The 23,007-nt window shown below is 45.1% G+C and overlaps 1 protein-coding gene across 2 annotated transcripts in view; it reads left to right on the forward strand.

The window, feature by feature from the left end:
• The window catches only part of NTM (neurotrimin), an 836,512-nt gene that overhangs the window by 384,301 nt on the left and 429,204 nt on the right, over nt 1-23,007 (forward strand). The gene's annotated exons all lie outside the window — the stretch shown is intronic.

Here is a 23,007-nt window from a genome sequence, read left to right on the forward strand (position 1 = left end):
AGTTCTCCTTCAATTGAGGTTTTTAAACAGAGATTGGATGGCCATCTCACGGAGATTCTTAAGCTGTGTGCTCTGCATTGCAGGGGGTTGGACAAGATGGCCCTTGTGGTCCCTTCCAAATCTACAATTCTATGACTCTATGATTCTAAGAGTCCCCCACCCGCTAGTCTAGTTAATAAAGTATCCCCAAGTCCCAGATGGTTTGGCCCACCCAAGCAGTCCACTGGCCCATCACTGTTGGAATGGGCTTCCTGCTTGAGTGAGACCTTACATAAGGAAATATCCCTTCCTTGTTCTGGCAAATCCTTGTTTGTTTGGGGACATGCCTTCGATCTTGCTTCTCTCATGACTCCAGCTTCTTACCCCTCAGTTCTGGAACACTGCGTAGTCACATGACACTGACTCCTTGGCTCAATTCCTGACTTCTGATTTTTGCCTCCTGACGCATTTTGACCAGCTGCCTATTGCCCAGTCCTGGTGGGAGGAATCAAGACAATCACCATAAGATTCTAAGGCAGGCACCCTCAAACTGCGGCCCTCCAGATGTTTTGGCCTACAACTCCCAAGATCCCTAGCTAAGAGGACCAGAGGTCAGGGATGATGGGAATTGTAGTCCAAAACACCTGGAGGGCCAAAGTTTGGGGATGCCTGTTCTGAGGTGATGTTTTAACTGTGTACTGGGAAACACGTATCAGGGTTATGGCACTTCCTTTTTAGCCCAAGGGCCACCTTTGCTTCTGGACACCCAGGAGGCACATGCCAGAGGTGGGGGGGCTGGGTCAAAAGGAGGAGGAGCTACAAATGTGAATGATGGCCAAGAGGGACCACATTTGGCCCTGGGCCTGAGGTCCCCCATCACATACACACACTGAACAAAGATGCTGTTTCCCTGCTCTCCTGTCATCATACACATAACACTGCACACTGCTTGTCTTCCTTTGTAAGAAACATTATTATTCTGATATAGAAATAACAACAATAAGAAGGGAACACACTGTTATGATCGCTGTGACCTTCTGCCCTGTGCTCTCCCTCGAAAACGTTTCTGGAATTGTAACACGGTGCCAGCTTCACTGTTGAAAGATTGCTTCTGGTTGATCTATAATTTACAAAATGCACTCAGATTGGTACTTGATGGGAGAAAGTGTTTTATATGTTTTTTTTATCTTCTCAGAGTGGTGGGGGGAAAGGTAGCTTTTAAAATGTTGATTATTATTCTTTCTGGTTGCTTTTTTTAACTTGCTAATTGTGACTAGAAGATAATTTAAAATTTTGTTGATGCCTCCATGCTAGGCACTGTGATTTGAAGAGTGAAAAACATTAGATTTTTTTAAAATAAATAAATAAATGGATAGACCTTGTAAGAGGGGGGGGGGGTGTCCTTGATGTTTCTTTAGAGTTTCATGTTGGGCAGATGTTTTGGCTGCAAGGGCTGCTTGCTGGTGGTGGTCATGACCTGCATGTCCCCTTACCCCCTCTTACAAGCATATAAACACATACAGTCTTCCCCTCTTAGACATACACACAGAGAGAGCAGGGGGGGGGCAGCCTTTTCCCCACTCAGTCCTCACACACAGACTCCCCCTCACTCACTTTCTCACTCGCTCGCTGACTCACACACTTCTACCCATGCTTCTACCCATCCTTCCGCAGGTCTGGGGAGGATTAAAACCCCTCACCTGGCACACTGAGATCCCATCACGACCCCACCTGCTGCCTAGCTGACTGGTGCACTCCCCCAGTTGCTCCTAATATCAATCGGCTGGGCAGAGGTTGGGGTAGAAGAGAAGTACATGTTGGGATCCTGGTAGGCCCATTGTGCACCTGCTTTTGTCCCCCAGCTTCTTGGCAATGGAATAATTCTGGGAGCTGTAGTTTGTTAAGGATGCTAGGACACCCTCCCAGAGCTACAGTTCACAGAATTCCATGGGAAGAGGGATTGATTGTTAAGCCACTCTGTGGATTGTGGCTCTGGGGAGGGAGTAGGGGTCTCCTAACAACTCTCTGGATCCTTAACTAACTGCAGTTCCCAGAATACTTTGGGGGAAGCTGCAGCTTTTTAAAGTGGCATCATACTGCTTTAAATGTATGGTGTGACTCTGGCCCCAGTCATTATGCCTCTTCCCTTGCTTCCAGCCACATGGGTGATCTAATGTTTCTCACACAAATACATGCAGAAATTTTGTTATTTTGTCAGCAGCCAGCTGAAGGTTTAATCTCTATCTGCTTGAGGAAAATATGAAGGAAGGCAACAGTAATGAAGAAAAGTATGATTAACAAAACAGATTTCAGTAATATATTGCACTATAACAGAAAGAAGCATCCACATAATGCTTGGATTGTCCTTGAGATGCTTTTCTCAGTTAAAGAAACAAAAGATGAAACTAGCATGTGACTTAGATGCCCAATCACAGTTAATAAATGCAGCTTGCAAAACAGGCCTTGACCTCACTATAACCCATTAAAGCATCTGCCGTAGTAGCCTTCAGTAAACAAGGAGAACCCATTTGCCTTTCATATAAAAATGGCAAGAGCTAACTATTAAATGATCATTTCAAAAAAAGAGACATGTTTTTCTGTAGCCGGAGATCATATCCATTTATATTCTGCTGGGATTGAGTCTCAACAATATCCAGCAAAGAGGCAAGTGTGGACTGGAAGGTCAGTCCTGCAATAAATCCATGCAAGTTACTAGTCCACATCCCCTCCCCAGGTTGCTTGGTTGTATATTGGTGTGTTTTTAATCTTCTGTTGTAGCTCACTGGTGATCTGAAATAAAGCAGGGGGGGAGTCAACTCCTTGCCACCGAGCAGAAACTTCCTACTTTATTTGTTAGCTAGGGATGATGGGAGTTGTAGCCCCAAAACATCTGGAGGGCCGAGTTTGGGGGTGCCTGACCTAGAGGCATTTCTTGCCGGACAGAGACTACTTCCAGGCTTATCCAAGCCACATAGCCACACACAGAATGACTTTAGAGTCAGGACTTCTCTAATTGCACCTGTTGTTCAACTAAGTGGCCCACACGTAGCTGTCCGAGGTCCTGAATCTCCATCTTGCCTTAGATAGGATACCTTAGGCTAGCTATAGTGCAGGCATCCCCAAACTCAAGCCCTCCAGATGTTTTGGGACTACAGTGGTACCTCGACTTACGAACGACTTGGCAACCGAATTTTTCGACTTATGAATGGGGCAAATGGCTGCACGCTTAGGAATTTCTCGACATCCGAATGGAAACCGTGGTGGTTTTAGATAGGGTTTTATCGACTTACAAATTTTTAGATGGGGTTGCTTTGACTTACGAATTTTTCCGTTTCCAATGCATTCCTATGGGAAATCGCGTTTCCAATGGCGCTTTTCGACTTACGAATTTTTCGACCTACGAAGGTGCCTTTGGAACGGATTAAATTTGTAAGTTGAGGCATCGCTGTACAACTCCCACCATCCCTGGCTAACAGGACCAGTGGTCAGGGATGATGGGAATTGTAGTCCCAAAACATCTGGAGGGCTGAGTTTGGGGGTGCCTGCTCTAACGGGTTTAGGGCTATTGTGAAAGGCTCTCACAGGTATGCCACATGTTTGCAAGATGTGTATTGCAGAAGGCATTTTACTCTTTCATTGGGAAGGGGAATTAAAAATCATTATATTGGTTAACTGGGGAGAAGATGATGCATCATGTCATTGCTAACATCTTTACTGCAGCCTCCTTCCTATTCCTGCCTTCTTTGTCCATAGAAAGGGAGGTAGTGATTGACATATCCATCTAGCCAGCTGGTGAACACAGCTCAGGTTGCTGCTGCTGCTGTGGCCACTCAATAAGTTAATCCCTTGCCTCCTTCCCGGATTTGAGAACATGGCTGGACCAAAATAGTTACCCTACATTCATAACCTTTGCAAAATCTAAGGTACAATTTGTGGTTTGTTTTTTTTAATGGTGGGGACAGATATTCTGGGGTACAAACTTTGTTTGGTAGTGGCGGCAGATAGGTGTTTTTATTTTGTAAAACAATCTGTTTAAAATATTATATTTTTATTTCGCCGCCACCAAGCAGCAGTGGAGCATCTCTCAGCAGCTGCTAAGCATTTGCAAAGCAGTCTCTTTCCAGATGGTGCCATTTTGTTCTCATGTCTTCACTCATGAGTCCATTTCATCCTGCTTCTGCTGAAAATGTCAAACTGTAGGTTGCCTCCAACCAGGAAAGGAGACAGTGCATGGCTTGTGGAAAGCAAGGGAGAGCACATGAGTCTTTATAGCCAGCCAGGCTTACACATGTGTTTGAAACGCCCCTTAGCTGAATTCATTGTAATTCAAAGATTTCAATATGAGCTCTTCTGCCACGGTCATTCTAAGTATGTATGCATTTCTGACATAGACTTTTAGGGTGCATTTGTTGTTGGGTCACCTTTTATTCTTGTTTCTCTCTTTTTTTCCCTTTTGTGGTACCCTCTCTCTCCCTTTCATGTGTGGAACCACTGATAAGACAGGGTGTTTATGCCATAGAGAATTTGCATGATTTAAGTCTACCTGCATTTTTTACATTCAAAATACTTGAATAACTTAAGATTGGGGGGGGGGAGCATATTTTGGATTCCTGTGTGTTTGTGAATCCACCCTGTAAGAACGGTGAGGTCTTGAGCAACCTGTTCTCCAGCCAGGCAGAGTGGATACTCAGCTCTTAAATGCCTTGTTTAAATAATGCTTCAATCTACCAGGCCCTAATTTTTTTAAACCACTCTAACACATTTCTGCTCAGCAATGCCTCTGTATACCCGGCCTCTTCTCATGACAGTTTGATGGCCAGGGTGCCTGGATGATAGTAATTGGCTGGATGTCTAGGTGCTCCATCATAGTCCCCTCCCCTGCTCAGTCACAAGAGGATTTCAAGTGCAATTTTCCCTCGCACATCAAACAGCAATTTTCCTTGCTGAAATCACAACCTGTGAAAACTCTGTCCTAATCAAATCTATCAAGCCCCATTTAGGAGCAGACTCCTATCTGTTTATCAGGGAAATGGAGTTGAAATTGGCCCCTCTAATGGAATCCCAGCTGCCCACCATAATCTACCAGCACAAACGGTTGAATTAATGGCCTTGCCCGCTGTGAGCATTGCAGAGTTGGGCGCTTTATTCCAGTGGCAGGAAATTGTCATAATTTCTGGCTGGCAATACTCTTAAGAGACACTAACTATGTTTTTTTTAAGGCAGCTGGGGAGGGGATGAGGGGTCACACACTTCAAAATTAGCCCTGCCCTGACATTCAAGTATGCTCTTGTTATCATGACAACACCTTTTATATCAAGCAACAAGCCAAAGCAACTGCCAGGCTAAGTGACCTGCTTTGAATTCTCTCTGCTTGGTCCTGCAAACTGAATTCTCAGCAAATTGCTTGATTCATATACACCACCATTTCTGTTGCTCTGAGGCCTCCTGATATAGGGAGAGCTAAGAGAAGGGGTGGGGTAGGCTTCCTTACCATGGCACCCTCCAGGAGTTATGAACTTCCAAGTCCCATCAGCTGCAACCAGCATGACCAATGAGAGTCATAGACCCACGGGATCTGAAGAGTAGTAGGTTGGGGAAGGCTGACATAGGAAATGAAAGCTGGAAGAAGTGGAGCCTAGGAAAGTAGGCCATTAGAGAAGGCAGTAGGTCAAGGGAAGATGGACGGGAGGTGCAATACCATAACGAAAACCTTGGTGGGTTAGATTTAAGTTGCATCTAGTGCAGCATTCTTTCCCCCACAATGGCAAGTCAGATACCCCCATGAAACCCAACAGCAAGGACTCAAAGTCAACTGTCCTCCCCTGCTGTTGTCACGCAGCAATTGGAATTCAACAGGATGCAGCCTCTGAACATCCAGATGTCATGGCAAATAGCCCTTGATAGAGCTGTTCTCTGCCATAAATTTGTTTAATCCTCCTTTGAAGCCACCTAAACTAATTCCTGTCACTTCAACTTGTGCCAGTAGAAAAGGAAGTAGTTCTGGAGAAGCATAGAAGGCTAAATCAGAAGCCTAATTCAGATGGAAGAGCAAACCAAAATATGAGCCTGCATAAGTCTCACCTGTGGACATGCTCCTCACCTGCCTCATTCCCACTGAAAAGGAAGGCCATTTCCTACTTCATCCAAACTTGTCTTGTTGGTTGGGGGAGGACAGATCAACGTGGTTTATTTTTATGTCTGAAGTTGGTCTCAGAATGTCAGGGAAACTGGGAGACAGGGCAAAGAACTTCATAGGCAGGAAAAGTTGAACTTCCCATTTGAAGCAACCAGCTTTGGTGGCAGGTTTCTAGCCAGATTGCAAAGTGCGGGCAGGTGCTACATCACTGCAGGAGGCAGTCATGACCATTAACTTGGATGGCTATAGAAGAGGATTGGACAAATGACTACTAGACATGCGGACTGTGCTCTACCTCCACAGTCAGTGGCATGATTCTGAATACCAGTCTCTGGAAGCCTCAGCAGGGGAGCGTGCTTTTGAGCTGGAGTCCTGCTTATGGGCTTCCCATTGGGGCATTTTCCACTGTGTGAACAGGATGCTGGCCTAGATGATCCACTGGCCTGATGAAAGAGGCTCTTCTTGTGTTCTTATGCTATAAAATGTTATATAAGCATCATCTCCGTCCCCCAAGTTCCTCTGAAATGCAGCTTGGTGTGGCCAGCAACCGAAGAGACAGCCTCCTTGACCCTGAACTCCTTGAATGAAATGTGTTGATGAGCTGCTTTGAGGCAGATCCCTTGCAAGCTGAATTGACCTATTTTAAAAGGGATCACCAATGTCATGAGAAGTCAACAAAGGGAAAGGTGGCGGCGACAGTTTTTTAAAAAAAATATCATAAGAGAGGTAAGGAGGCCGATAGTGAAATGGGAATGAAATTAAAAGCAGATATTAATAGCTGTATTAAATGATATTCATCTGACCTCTTTTCGCATGATCCTTTTAATGATAACCCAAAAGCTGTTAATGCCCTTGCTCCTCTCACTGCTCTCTGTCAAACTGTTTGGTTTTCATTAGGGAGGAGAGAGAAGCCTTTCGCTTTCCTTACTAGCCCCAGAAGGATGAAGTTGCAGGTCACACTCGAGCTTTGTCAGTCGATAAAAGGTGGTACAGCGAATGATGATGATTTTGGCAGCTGGAACCACCATGTAAATTGGACAAGAGTGGAGTAATGATAGAACCAGGTCAGATGGGTGGATGAAAGAAAATAAGTATCCCAGTGGATGACTTGGAAAATCTGCCAGCATTGGTCAGTGCTTACTTTCATCAGAAGCCATGAAGGTTAGATCTGGGAATGCCCTGCTCCCTGTGTAACTGCCCCATGTGTATGGGGCACACAGACATATGTATGCAGCTTTGAGCATCTTCCTAATACTGAAGTAGTCTTTGACTCTAGATTCCACCTCTCCAGCCAGGAATTAGACCCTTCCAGAGAGCAAGTTCAATAAATCACTTCCGGTTTGGCTGGATCTTTGCTAGAGAAACAAGGCCTTTTGGGAATGGGTGTGTTCTTGGCTCAACATATCAGATTTGGTTCCATTTAACTCTAGACTATTCATTCCTAGCTCCTGACCCACCTGACAACAGCCAAAAGCTGAGCCCTGCCAAAAATTTAAGGGAAGGTCAACATTTGAATGGTCATTCTCTGCCCACACAGAACTTCGACCCCAGGACTCTCTAGTTAGTAGGATCAGATAGAAAGTGATGAAGGACCTCCACCTGAGTCCACAGAGCGCTACTGCCAGTGACAAGAGACAGTACAGGGTTCCTTAGGAACAAGAGATGGTTCATCTTCTAGACCAACATCCTGTTCTCACAGTGGCCAACCAGGTGCCTGTAGGAATCTTGCAAGCAGGATAGGAGCAGAACAGCACTCTGTACACTTGTGATTCCCAACAACTGATATTCAGAGGCACATTGCCTCCAATAGTGGAAGTGGAACAAAGCCATCATGGCTGGGAGCTCTTGGTAGCTTTGTCTTCCAGAAATTTGTCTAACCCTTTGTGAAATCCACCCAAGGTGGTCAACACCCCAGACCATGTCTTATGCCTCACTTCCCTACCCTTGTGTCCTCCGTATGTTCTGGACTTCAACTCCCATCATCCCCAGCCAGCATTACCAATAGTCAAGGGTGATGGGATTTGTAGTCCATAGATATCTGCAAGATCAGGTAAGACTGCCTTATACTGTCTGGCTCAGTATAAGGCAGGTTCTCTTGTTCCACATGGGGTTGCTAGAGATTTCAGAAACTTTGTTATGCATTGAGGCAGGCTTCAGTTCACCTGGAACAGGCTGATTCTGAGACCGTTTTGTGTTCTTGATCACATTTGCTCCAAAGGGCTCCATGTGATGAGGTGAGTGCAAGCAGGTTGGGGAATGCTCTCAATGTGGGTGACCTTTGAAACAGTGATGGAGAGAACAAAGGGACAGGAATGATGTTTGCATATGTGGAAGCCACAGGGATGTTGTTTCTGAGCAGATATGACTCAGCCGAGGCTCATAATTGGAGTGTATGGACCTCCTCTGCACCCCTTCCACCCTGCCTGATGGGATCCTACAGCATTCAAATGCAAAATATGCATTAACCTTTGTGTGTTGGTGGGGCCTTTGATGATGAGAGAAGAACTAAGAGACTTGTGAAAGTGGCAGGGGTTTCAGCCATAATCTGTGCGCAAAGCTGACTCAGTCCTTTCCCGACTTCTAAGAGGGTTTCTGATATGGAAAGCAAAAGGGAGGCTGGGAAGAACTTTTTCCCATTGCAGTTTCAATGCAATAAAAGTTTTTTGCTCACAGCTTGGACCTTGTCTGATGAGATGCACAGCAGGTGGTCCTGTGGTCCTTTTTCTTTTCATTGTCTGTGATGGCACAGTTCACAGAGATGAGAAATGTTGGCTAAATTGACATCTAAACTGGCCTCCCTATTTAAACTATTCTATTTGTCCCCCTCTTAGCTTTTCCATAGTGAGAAACATTGACTGTTTCCATCAGTGAAACTGGCACTGTTAAAGGTGTCACCAAAATACCTCTTCCACACGAAAGCTCATACCAAAATATAAACTTAGTTGGTCTTTAAGGTGCTACTGAAGGAATTTTTTTATTTTGCTTCGACTCAGACCAACATGGCTACCTACCTGTAACCAAAATACCTGTTCCACATTTGTAAGAATTTGATATTTTAGTGTGCCTTCACTGTGCTCTTTTCACTGCATGCTAAAAAAAACAACCCAAAACATTTTTGTTTAGGCAAAGCATCTTCAGACAGCTGTATGAAAGCCCAATAATGGCATTGCTGCATTCAGAGAACTGCAAAATCTGTAGAACATTAGATTACGACTTGCAAATTGATCAGGGAGAAGAGAAGGTAGCAGCCATCTTGACTTGGAATTGACTTGGATTGAATTTCTAAAGCATTCTTGCTGAGGACCACCCCCTGAACTCTGCATCTCCCTTCCTCTGCATCCTGTTTTGACAGCCGCCAGCAACAGGCCCTCCTTAGCCATAAAGGCTAGTGGCACGGGGAACCACGGCGCCGAGCGCTGGAGGGCGCCAGGGAAGAGGTGCGGGGGCCACGGCTCGGTGGGGCGGCAGCCTGCCCGCTGCCAGGGGGAAGGTAGGAGGAGGTGATCAGCGGCAGAGAGCCGGGCGCACAGCAACCAGCCCTCCATCCCTCCCTCCCTCCGCCCATTCCTCTCCGGCTGGTGTGCGCGCACGATCCCCGGCGGCTGCCCCTCCTCTCAGTGCCACAATTGGTGGCTGGAGCACTTCTCCAGCCTGCCACAGCAGCCAGCCAGCTCCCTCAGGGGTCGCCCTGCCGCTTCGCGACGGAGGTTGGGGAGCACAGAGGCAAACCGGCACCAAGCGGCGGCTGCGGAGGAGAGCGGCGATGGAGAGAGCCCCGTTGCCTTTTCCCACATCCCCGTGCCTGCTGCTGCCGCTGCTGCCGCCGCTGCCGCTACCTCCGCCTTCCCATCCCAACCGCGATCTTCCAGCCCCCGCGGTGGCGGCAGCTTCTGTCTTCGTTTCCCTCCCTCCCCAATGGTGCCCTCCGCCCCAGGCTAAATTTTGGGAAGGGAGGGGGCGCCGGAGGGTCCTTTGCGCCACGGCGCTGAATGTGGTTAAGATGGGCCTGGCCAGCAATCTGGTCCCAGCTTCCATGCATCCTTATAATAATGCCGAGAAGGATTTATGTGTGCATAGCATCAACCGGGTGAGTGGAATTGGGGCAACATCAGCCTCCAGCATAGCTGCCAAGTTATCCCTTTTTTTAAGGGAAATTCCCTTATGCTGAATAGGCTTCCTCGTGAGAAAAGGGAAAACTTGGCAGCTATGGCCTCCAGAGACATCAAACAAAAGTTAGGAAATGAGTTGTACAATTTAATACGTAACAGTAGCTTATGCTCCCTCTCACACTGGAACCCACAAAGGGCCATTGAGAATCCAGTGGCTATTTACCATAGAATAAAGGCTTTCATTGCCTTTGAAGTTCTCAAGCAGTAGAGTTCTGGAACTTCAGTGAGCATCTGAATAGCACCATGGTGGAAGTAGAGAAGCTGAGGTGCACTTTGTCACTCAGTGGCTAATTCAGAACAGCAGTTCAGCCCAGGTAGCAAGTTGCCCCTTTGGAAGAGGAAGAGAGCAGGATCCTAGCATTATGGAAGGCTGCAAGGCAAGATAGATCCTAAAGATCAGTGGTTCCCAAAGTGGATGGTACTGCCCCATGGGACGGTGGGATTACCTACATGGATGCTAAGAGGCAAGGGGATGGCAGCAGAGGTGCTGGAGGTGTAAATCAGTATTGAAAAGCTGGCATCACTGGATCAAATTCAACTAATTTATTGAATTAAACTACATTGTTTTAATTGGATTTTGAATAAATGGGCATTCAGTTGTAACTGTTATTGTTATTGGCCTTTATTGGCATAAGTTTAAACAATAAAAATCATAAAATCATAAAAAGTCATCCAAATACATTAATAATCCAAACACATACAATGTATAAAAGGCTAGATTGCCACCATTGAATGAATCAGGAAACTTTAGATTTAGCTAAACAGTTGTTACTGTTTTGCATTTCATTCTCAATAATGCTTTTTACAGGGTAGGGTAGGGAGCCGTGGGGATGAACTTTGGGAACCATTGCTAAAGATTCACTTGTCACAAGGAATATCCTATGAATAGTTTACACACACACACACACACACACACACACACACACACACACACACACTATATGTTCAATTAACTTTCTCATCTATAAAACTGATGCTATAGGCAAGCATCTTGCCAAAAAAAGTGAAGTCATTTATGGGACACTGTCCTTTAGCAATGAGGATCAGGAAGGCCAACCAAAGTCATACTTTTTAATTACGATCCTACTTATCCATAATCACAAGCATGGCATAGAATAATGGAATTGCAGAGTTGGAAGGGACCACAGGGGTCAACCAGTCCACCCCCTGCAATGCAGCAATCTTTGGCCCAATGTGGGGCTCAAACCCACAACCCTGAGATTAAGATTCTCATGCTCTACTGACTGAGCTAACCTAGTTGCTTATTGCCAATAAGCTTATTGCTTATTGGAGATTGTAGGGCTGAGTAATAAGTTGTCTGGATGGTTTGTTCAACGTGTTGGCTGGAACTATTAGCACTGGGGGCCAGAAGGAAGAAGAAGAAGAAGAAGAAGAAGAAGAAGAAGAAGAAGAAGAAGAAGAAGAAGAAGAAGAAGAAGAAGAAGAAGAAGAAGAAGAAGAAGAAGAAGAAGAAGAAGAAGAGGAAGAAGAAGAAGAAGAAGAAGAAGAAGAAGAAGAAGAAGAAGAAGAATTTGGATTTGATATCCCACTTTATCACTACCTGAAGGAGTCTCAAAGCGGCTAGCAATCTCCTTTGCCTTCCTCCCCCACAACAGACACCCTGTGAGGTGGGTGGGGCTGAGAGACCTCAGAGAAGTGTGACTTGCCCAAGGTCACCCAGCAGCTGCATGTGGAGGAGCGGAGACACGAACCCGGTTCCCCAGATTATGAGTCTACCGCTCTTAACCACTACACCATACTGGCAGCAGTATCCCCCAACCTCTAATTGGGATAGGATCGGCAAGACATTTGCCTTCCAAATGTTCTGTCTTGTAGGCAGACTTGCAGCCTTTAGAGCAGAGGACCTATGGCTTTAACAGCTTCATAGCATGTTGACACCAAGCAACAAAACATTTTTATTTTGATTTCTCCCTTTCAAGACACCGGACATGTCTCATATCCCCAACATGGGCAGGGAATCTGTGGCTTCGCCTTCCATTCCCTCATTGTGTTGTCTTGCCCTGTACAGAATTTCATATTCTAAGCCCCCAGCCTTTTCTGCCTATGTAATTGGGGGTGGGCATTTGGGAAGAAAGACTTTGGCAATCTCACCCACCGCCGCACCCAATGTGTTTTGACGATACACATAAGTTGAGGACTCACTGTATAATAATAACGCTGTGTAAGCCAGGGAAAGTTATTGGACTCCAACTTCCATCATGCCTAATCACTGGCCATGCTGCCTTGGACACTGCTACTATAAGCAATAAAAATGGCAGTCGTAATATATTCCAGAAAAGGTAGCCATGTGTGACAACAATATATGTCTATGTATTGTAATAATCATGTAGATGTGCATTGCTGTAGCTTTCTGAATTACTGTGGAATGCCTGCACTTCAAAACACAACCAGTTTCTTGCAGCTTTTAACAGCTGCAATAGACAGAAGTCAACAGTGGAAAAATGATTATTAATGATTTCCACATTGCAGATAAAAGACAAAGGGGACATTTTCCCCTATTGTAGTACAAAGGAGGCGCCTCTTGCTGCTCCCATTAATTTCATTATGCTAAGTTGATTGCACATCATACTTCACATTTTGTTATCATATCTGTCAGTCTGTCATTCATTTCAGTCAGGATGATGGCATTTCAAATATCTGTCAGTTGAAAGGATTTAGACAGCCCCACTCCAGAGGAAAGGGGCAAGAAGTAGCAAGAAGCCTTGTGGTGTGAGAGATCCATACACCTTCTGTCTCCCAACCAACCTCACCATGCTGAGTAGCATGCTTCATGAAATTTAGCTAAGCAGCCATGCAAGTCAGATTGAATGAATAATAAAACCAGATTTCTTTCTTTCTTTCTTTCTTTCTTTCTTTTTTAAACCCACTAAAGTTTCTCACACTAACACTTTTCCAATTTTTCCCCCTTTCCGTAATGTCAGTAAAGAAAGAGGTCCATAATTTGGACATTTATTTAAAAGGGGCCATATTAAATGTCTTATATCAATAGCTGTGGATGACTTCTTCTTCTTCTTCCTTTCTTCTTTTTGGTGAGGATGATTGAGGAATTTGCAGCTGCTGTTATGAAATAGCTTGATCCACATCTCCTGGTCATGATGACCCCAAGTTTGTCTCCCCATCATTGAGGAATGAGGCCAGTGGTTCAGAGTGGGAGAAGGAATTGCCCTCAGGGTCAACCACTGAGGTCCCTATTAGATCAGATGCACTTACAGTACACAGGTTTTTGTCCCTTATTCTGGAGAGAATTAGGCATATTTGCGGCCACTTTTTGCTCATCTTTTTAATGGGGAGAGTTGAATTTAGACCTGCCTTTTTTATAGAGTTTATAGATATCATTTTAGGGTCCCCCCCTGGTTGTTATATTTGGTTTCAATATTTGTTTATTTGACTTTGTGAGTTTCTTTGAGTCATTTTGTGTGTGTGTGTGTGTGAAAAATGACTAATAACTGCAAACGACGACAACAGCCTAGTGTGTCAGTACCTCTCCAGCCCAAGGAGGCAACATTTCCTTCCTCTAACTCCAGCTTAGAAGCCCTAGTGGAAGCACGTTCTCTGAACTCTGGGCTCAGCCACACTTCCACTTGCCCCACCTCTTTCCCCTGGGAAAACCTGCTGTATACTGCTGAATCAGAGCAAATGTCAATCAGGTTTTCTCTGGATTGATGTCTGCTCAAATTTACCACTAAAGAGCAGGTTTTCCGGGGGGGGGGGGGGGGAGCAGCTTGGGAAAGATGAAACCAATCAGGTTGTGCCTAGGAATCATGTGACAAGTGGGAAACTGCTCATACTTGTGCTTTCGGGACAAGTGCGGATGAGTCCTCTGTTGGGAAGTATGAATGCATTATTTTTTTCAGTGAGGAGGCTTCTCCCACATAAGGAGGAGTTTTTTTTACTCAGATAGAGTGACAGCTCCTACTTAAGGCTCAGCCTGAGGTTGGCTGTTATTGAAACAACATCTGAGCTCTGCTTATAATGCATCTCCAGTTTGATCCCTGTTTAGAGCTGCCCAGAGTGCCATTGAACCTTAAAACCCTTACCTCACCTCAACCTAGAACTAGACTTCATTGTTCCTTTCCTTGCTCTCTTTCTCCAAACTGGAGCTTTTTCCATGGGTCAGAAAAGCCGTGAGGCTGTTGCTTGAAATAGAGAATTCCCTGGCTAAATGGAAGATCAGAATTTAGTTGTCCATTGGCTTTTCCACTATTCAAATGCAGCACTGGGATAAATTAAATTTAGAAATGCATAGTTCAAGAGGATGAGGTTTTTTTTTTTAAAAAAGGAGTAGTTTAAAATATATACGACAATGCAAATGTCATTGTGGATGTTAAAAATAAATTGTGCAGAGCAGCGCAGAAGCAGGGCATAATGAACTTATGGGTGAGGACTTGCAAGAATGTCATGGGCCATAACTAGACTGATACACCCATCCCTAGGAATCAGCCACCCACCTACACACCTTTCCATCTTTAATGTGATGAAAACAGCTGGCTGTAACTAAATGGCACGTGCCCTTTGATAATCATGTTATCCTGTACAAGGTGCTCTATCATTAAAGGATAACACATGCTTACTTTGCTGTACAAATCCTCTCTGGCACAGGTGACATTGGGATTACAGTTAGGATCCACTAAATGTAATTACATGGTAATCCATTGGGAACTGAGCAAGGCACTCTGCGATTGCAAATCTCTGGACCTCCTGGATGCCACAATATTTTGACTACTGCTTTTCAAGGGTTTTCTGGTGATGGGTGGAAAGGAATGGGAGGCGGTTTTACAGATCTGCCTGCTACATTTTAGTACAAAGGCAAGTTTGGCGTATACAATTAATGAAATTGTATTGTCCACGAAACTTCCTCAGTCTTGAAAAGGAATTCTCTGCTACAGACTGTGTCCTTTCTTGCCAGCCTTTAGATGCCAAGCAGCCAGCTGGGTTTGCTGCTAAACAATGGCCTGTATCCAACAAACATCTACTCAGAGTAGACCTATTAAAATTAATGAACCTTGGTTAGCCATCCCCATTAATTTCAATAGTTTTACTTGGAGTATGACTGGCACTTGTGTTTAGCCCTTTGGTGTCACTGCATATGAAGAATGAATGAACTCTGTGCTGTGGAGCTATGATGTGCCAGGATAAGGGATGCCTCTTTAAAAATAAGCTAGAACTCTCCAAAGCCCTCTAAGGAGCAAGAGGAGAAGCTAGCATTTTTCTGATCTTTAAGAAGTGATAGATGAGGTGCAGCTTTGAGCTCAGTGGCAGAGAACATGTTTTGAGCACAGAAGATCCTGGTTTCAATCACTGGGTCTGTTGTTGAAAGAAACCAGGAGCAGATACTGGGTGGAACCCTCCTAGCCAGAGGAGAAAATGCTGGGTTGGGTGGACAGGTAGTCTTGCCTGTTTGGAGAGGTGTTTCCTTATTTTTTATAACGTGGCTTGCCCCTAGTGTTGAGTGTGCAGTAGAAACGGTCCCATTTCAGCTGTCTGACCTCCCTTCAGCAGCCTCCCCCAGCCTGGCCCCTCCTAGCATCTTCCACATGGTTGTGAAGATGGCAACTCCCATCAGTCTCAGCCAGCATGGTCAATGTCCAGGGATGATCGGAGTTGTGGTCCAGTGACATCTGGAAGAGGTTACTCAAAAGAGATCAGACAGTTTCTCAAAGGCGATGCCATCATGATACCCATGCTAGTCTCTTCCTGAATTTGGAACTTCAAGCAGAGGTAGGAAATACTTTGGAGAATCATTACAGGAATTGCTTTTGCATTTAGTGTGAAAACACATTCTCCAGGGGTGGAGGAAGCAGCTTTTTCCGCCCTCCCGCCCACACATACTGATTCTGGATCATGACAGAGGAATAAATCATATCCCTATTCCCCACCCATAACTGGAACTAAAACACAGCAAGGCAAATGTACAGGCTGAACCCACAGACCCATCACCTTGGTTTCAGGGCCAAACAATTTCCCCTCGCTTAGATTGCTTGTGTGAATGAACAACTCTTTTATTATTTTTATTTTTGGTTGATTTACTGTCTCTCTGCATTCATCGCTCTTCTTTAAATTAAAACTCCCTCCAGATGGGGTCTCAGACACAGATTTATAGATCCGCAATAAAACCTCACTCATAACCTGTACAGCTGCCCATTCATCTTGTGCTAAGGAAAGGCGCAGAACTGCGTGGATGTCCCATGAATGAAAGCAAAGAACTAACTTCTTTCTGATTTTCTCTCTCCCTTGTCCCACTTTGGCCTCTGACTATGCAGTTGTTGACCCCATGGCTCTAGAACATGCTTCACCCAAGTGGGGCTTTTTAGAATCTTTGGACTACAATTGGCTGAGGCTGGTGGGAGCTATAGTCTAAAACCTCTGGGTGGCACCAGATGGGCGAAGCCTGCCCCAGAAGGTTTGTTGTTTGAGGATGTGGATTAATCATTATGGAATCAATGCAAGACAACCTGCAAAAGTGGGCGTCCAATGATGAGTGCCTGTCACCTCCTATGTAGCCTATGAGAAGAGTTGCCACCTTTGGTTGGGCAAAATACACGACAGATTGGGCACAATAAAGGACAGGTCAGGGGTGGGGATTTGGGGGGCACAAACACTATCATGACATAACCCACCACCCAATTTCCTGGAGCTAAGTCACGGTGCTAATAGTTGATGGGTCAACTTCAAGGCTCCCTCTGCTCCCCTTTCTTAGGGTTCTTTGCTTTCAAAAGTAGCCTTAGGCTGGACAGCCCTTCAGATAGAGGATGCCTTCTAACAGAGGGCTGCCCTCTGTAAATTAGGACACTGCAAAATAGGACACATATATGAAACAAAATTAGAATGAGGGCAATGTGTCCCACCATCACTCTGGCATCCTGTGGGTAACAAATGTAAGGGTGGCAGGGGCTGAGTGACTATTCAAACAGTAGCATCCACAGTGGGTCAGATGAGCAGGGACTCAGCTATACAGCTGCAAATAAAATGTTTTAAGTGTGTTTTAAGTGCATTATTCAAATGTGACACTAGATGGCAATGGTGAACTCATGGCAAATTCAATATATTCTTCAAAATGCATTTTTCTAAGATGTTTTTCAAAAAAAGCATTTACACAGAGTGTCTAGATTCCACCCAAGTCTCCTGATTACAGACTCCCCTGCTATGGTGAGACACGCTGTATTTCTATTTAAATTACAGTCATACCTCATGTTGCATCCACTTCATGTTGCATCTTTTTGCGTTATGTCCTGCGGCAACCTGGAAGTACCAGAATGGGTTACTGCCGGGTTTCGCTGCTCGCGCATGCGCAGAAGCGCTAACTAAATCGCATCGTGTGTGTGCAGACGTGGCAATTCTGGATGTGAATGCTTCGAGTTGTGGACATGCCTCCAGGATGGATTATGTCCACAACTCAAGGTTACACTGTATGCATCTTTTTCTGGTGATGCATAAGTGTGACCATCCAATTGAGATGCCATCGTATAGCCAACATGATTTGGTTACATGGTGACATCTCAAGCCAGCAAAGACAATAATTCTTGCCCTCACTCCAACATCTTGCAGGTTTTTGAAAATGTTATATAGAAGCAAGAAGTGTGATTACAACTCTTCAAGGACCAGAAACACACACATCAGAGGTGGTAGCAGTGGGAGAAGGAGAGCAATAGGAGGGTTTTCTGTGCAACTTTCAAACACCCATGTCTATCAATCTCTTTTTATTAGCCAAGAATATCCTTGCTTATGAGGGAACAATTCAGCGATGGGCTAATGGATATGAAACAGCTGATCAGTGGAACCAGTGGCAAAGACAGATTAGTCCATCCTTTACCCGAATAAAAGGAGTTTCTAAAATCAGGGTGGTGGCTGGAGATGGGCAGGGCATCAGCTTTTGGAGGGGACAAATCACCGTTCATCACCGTAATCAGGAAGCTTGCCCGCAAAGGTTTTAATCACTGCACAGGGAGATGGAATGAAGAGCAACTTTATGGTTTACAGTGAGCAGACTGACACAGCTGATGGATGTCAAATATGTCATGATGTATATTGTAGTTGGGAGATTTAATGGCGTAACTCGGTCTCCGGCTTGGAAGAGAGGCACGGCAGAGCCGGCAAGTGATGGATGGACTCATTTACATGTAAAATTGCCAGTGGCGCTGACAGTGCTGGTATGTGGAAGGGAGATAAGAGGAGATGCACTGAGGTTGGCCCCATTCCTAGTTTGGGAGCATCTCATCCCCAGCAGTTTGGAAAGCATGTAGACTTACCAAAGTTGGCTTTGTTTGCATGCATGCTCATTGGTGTGCAAACAGCCTGCATACAGGGAAGTGATAGAGCTCGTGCATTGAGTGCAGAAGGTTCCCCGATGCAGCCCTTACAGTTTCTGCTTAAAAGATGCCCAAGTAGTTGGGCCTTTGCCTGAGCTCTCCTCCCAATCTGAGGAGACAACACTCGGTCAATGGAACAACGACTCAGCATAAGGCACTATGAAATTCTATTAGGGATGGGGAAGGAATTCAATTCAGTCCATTTTTAAAGGTGAACTTATCTCTGAAAGTGGTAATGCAAACCAAAACACAGCCATTCTTTGAAACCTGATGGCAGTTGGGGTCCAATAATGCCAAGAGGGTCCCAAGGGCCACTACCCTGCTGTAAGTAATAAGTTCTCACCAGCATAGTTCTTTCATTCTCTGAACTCCATTTGCTTTCAAAGAAAAGGAGAAAAAGCAGGACAGTGATGAGCTGGCAAGGCTCATTCCAGACTCTCCAAGTGTCACTATTTTCCAGGGACAGTCCTGGATTTACAGAAGCCATCCCAGTTTGTTTAATGTTTTATTATGTTTTTATATATGTTGGAATCCGGCCAGAGTGGTTGGGGCGACCCAGTCAGATGGGTGAGGTATAAATAATGTTGTTGTTGTTGAATAGAACATTCCTATTTTCATCAGAGAAATGTTGGAGGGTATGCCATTCTCCAAAACTTTCAGATCCTCAGTGCTACGAGACTATTCAATCCCTCCCTCCACCAAACTCAGCTGATAATTATCGTCTTTGCCTGCCATCTGACAAATCACTGTGAGATATGTATCCCTGGTAAAAACTGATGCACTCACTTGGCCTGCTATCGTCTCTGCAAGTTTTAATGAGATTAGAGAAGGAAAGGAAAATGTATTTTCTTCTACCCACTCCCCCCCCTTCCATGGATGCAGACACACAGAGAGAGTGGGGGGGGGAGAGAAAAGACTATGCAGGAATGATGGAAGGGGATGGGTGGTTTTAAAGGAACCCCTTTTACCTTCTGGTGCTTACTTACATGCTGTTGACTTTGCTTGCTGTCTCCTTTTGCCACCTCCCCCCCCCCCCCGCCGATTCCCATCTTCATTTCAGCTGACATGACAGTCAACCGAAGGGTCTAAATTGGGATATTTTTCAGAGGCAGGTTGACTAAGCACTGACTGAGCTGACCCTGATATAAACGCTTAAGAGGCTTTGCAGGGGATTAAGTGGCTGTATTTTAATCTTGCCGCCTTCGTGGGGATGTGTTGAGGGTTCCGGCACGCAGCCTGCCTCCGTGCATTTGGCAGCCTCCTTCCTTCCCGCTCCTCTCTCTTTGAAATGTGTAGCGGAAAAAAGAGAGAGGCAAAGATTTGACTTCTAGGAATTGGTTTGAATCGCCAGCCTCCCCATTTCTCTCCAGATACAAATCTAACATTTAAAGTCATCCAGCCAGGGTGTCGCCTAGATTGATGACCCAACTCGCAGCTTGTTGGATAGCATACAAATACATAATGGCTGCAAATTAATTCAAGATCCCGTGATGCTGATGAGTATTTGCTTCAGTGGGGATGTAATGAGGATAATCTGTATATTTCTTGGAGCAGCCTTCCCTTACAGATGACTGTGGACTACAGCTCCCATGCTCCCAGCCAGCGTTGCCAACAAGGATGATGGAAGTGAAAAGCCGACAGCATCTAGAGTGCACTAGGTCAAGGGAGGCTTCTTTTGAGCAAGTTCGGTGACCACAATTTTTGTTGTGGCAGGAGAGACTAAGTGATATGCCTCTCATGTCTAATTCAGGCATGCCTGAGCCCGTGCATGGTTTGGGATAGAGTTGGATGGCTCTGTCAATTTCAGTTTCTCTCCATTTCGTTCTCTCTTTTACAGAACTTCATTACATTTCAGAATCAGTTTGCATTTTTCATTTTAAGGCTTGGCAAACATAAGTCAACATTTTTGTGCACATTTCTTTAATGTAATTTGGCTTGGTATACCTATTTTTGCAAGCCATTTTTCCAAAAATAATGTATTTTGAAATAATATATGCAGTTTTTATGGCCATGTATGGCACACACAGAGAGAGAGAGAGAGAGAGAGGAGCCAACACCTAGGGGCCAAGGTCCCTTTGTCTCCCCCCCCCACACAAAATTTTTGAGGGGACTGCCCCCCAGGTTGATGGGCATTGCCATTCAGATTGTGTGTGTGTGCTACATCATGTGATCAATTACGTGGGGTGGAGTTACTTGCACCCCAATATTTTATTCAAGTTGGCACCCCTGCACACATACATTTTTTTTGAGTTGGAGAACTGCATTAAATTTTTTGGAGAAAGGCGAAATTTGAAGGAAGGCTGCATTTTGGTTTGTGTATTGGTTCATAGATAAAGTAGGTAGGATCACATCAAAATGTAGCTGAAATCAAACCCCCCCCCCCCGTTTCATTATACAGAAGCACGGGAAACCTGAGTGTATTCAGACTTGGACTTTTGATTTTGAAAAGCTTAAGGAACTACAGGGTGGGACCCCATGGTCAGAAATACTCAAAGAGAAGGAAGTCTAAAAATGGATGGGAGTTTCTTAAAGGTTGACATGTTCAGCCAAACACATTTACAGTCCTGCTTTAGATCTTCTGTGCAAGAAGATTGAGGAAGGAGAGGTGGGGCTAGTCAGTGTGGTGCCACACACCACCCTTGCCAAACAGAACTAAAAATCAAATCAAATCCTGGAAGGGCTTTTGTGCTTTAAAGAACACTTTGCACATTGCCTTGTCTTGCTGAGGAACCTTAATCATCAACAGTGGAATTCCTCTCTGCTGCCCATGATACAACAGGTCACGTTTTAAGGTGTAGACTTATTTTATACTTGGCATCACAGCTGCCCCATGTGAAATGCACAAGCTCAAAACTCCCTTGTGACTCTAGAGATGAGGTTTTCAAGTGGAGGTGGAATGGCCATCTGGCAAGGGATGCTTGTGATTCTGACATTGGACTGGTTGGATTGGATGACTCTTGGATGTACCTTCTAACTACAATTCTATGATTCCATGATCACTTATCTCCTTGAATAATTCCTCCTACTCTCCCAAGGAACTGCAGGGGGGGGGGGGGAACGGCTAGGCCGCCATTTGCAAAACAAAAACATTTATTTAAAGCGCCAGAATTTGGAAACCCTGATCCTGCGACATTTTTCTTGGCTGCTAGCATTCCAACAATTTGGCTGTTTGATATGCACGACATGTTAGCAACACACACACACACAAACACAAAAAGTCCAGGACATTCTCAAATGGATTCTGCTCTTAATATACGGATCTTAGTTTCCTGCAACTATTAATAACTATGTGTTGTGTGCAAAGAGGTTTCCCTAGTCAATGGTAATTGTGGCACGATGACAAGTAACTCCGATTTACTTATTTAATAGTCACAGTAGGCTGAGTTCTCAACCAGAGTAAAACCCACTCAATCTTTCTGTATTTGGCAATGTTGCACTGAATGCTGCAGCGTGGAATATTCCTGATATAAAAGAAGTGATATGTAGGGCATATCCACACTCTTATAATACTTTTTACAGTCACGACATTCCCTAAAGCATTCTGGGAAATGTAGTGTGCTAAGGGTGCTGAGACTTGTTAAAGGTAAAGGTACTCCTGTCCATTAGGTCCAGTTGCGGACAACTCTGGGGCTGTGGCGCTCATCTCACTTTACTGGCCAAGGGAGCCAGCGTACAGCTTGTGGGTCGTGTTGCCACCATGACTAAGCCGCTTCTGGTGAACCAGAGCAGTACAGTGGTACCTCGTAAGACGAATGCCCTGCAAGATGATTTTTTTGCAAGGCAAATGTGTCTTGCAATCTGATGGTGACTCGCAAGACCAATTCGTTTTGCGAAAAAATCATCTTGCGAATCGCGGTTTCCCATAGGAATGCATTGAAATTTAATTAATGCGTTCCTATGGGACCCAGGTGGCGCTGTGGTTAAACCACTGAGCCTAGGGCTTGCTGATCAGAAGGTTGGCGGTTTGAATCCCTGTGACGGGGTGAGCTCCCGTTGCTTGGTCCCAGCTCCTGCCAACCTAGCAGTTCGAAAGCACATCAAAATGCAAGTAGATAAATAGGAACCACTACAGCGGGAAGGTAAACGGCGTTTCCATGTGCTGCTCTGGTTTGCCAGAAGCGGCTTTGTCATGCTGGCCACATGACCTGGAAGCTATACGCCGGCTCCCTCGGCAAATAAGGCGAGATGAGCGCGCAACCCCAGAGTCGGTCACGACTGGACCTAATGGTCAGGGGTCCCTTTACCTTTACCTTTATGGGCAAAAAAAGAAATTTCAATGCATTCCTATGGAAAACAGCAATTCGCAAGACAATTTTTTCGCTAAACGAATTGACTCACGGAATGAATTGAATTCATCTTGCGAGGCATCACTGTACTCTTGGGAGACCAGCTGATT

The sequence above is a fragment of the Zootoca vivipara genome, chromosome 15 (genome assembly GCF_963506605.1).
Source record: "Zootoca vivipara chromosome 15, rZooViv1.1, whole genome shotgun sequence".
Lineage (NCBI taxonomy): Eukaryota > Metazoa > Chordata > Lepidosauria > Squamata > Lacertidae > Zootoca > Zootoca vivipara.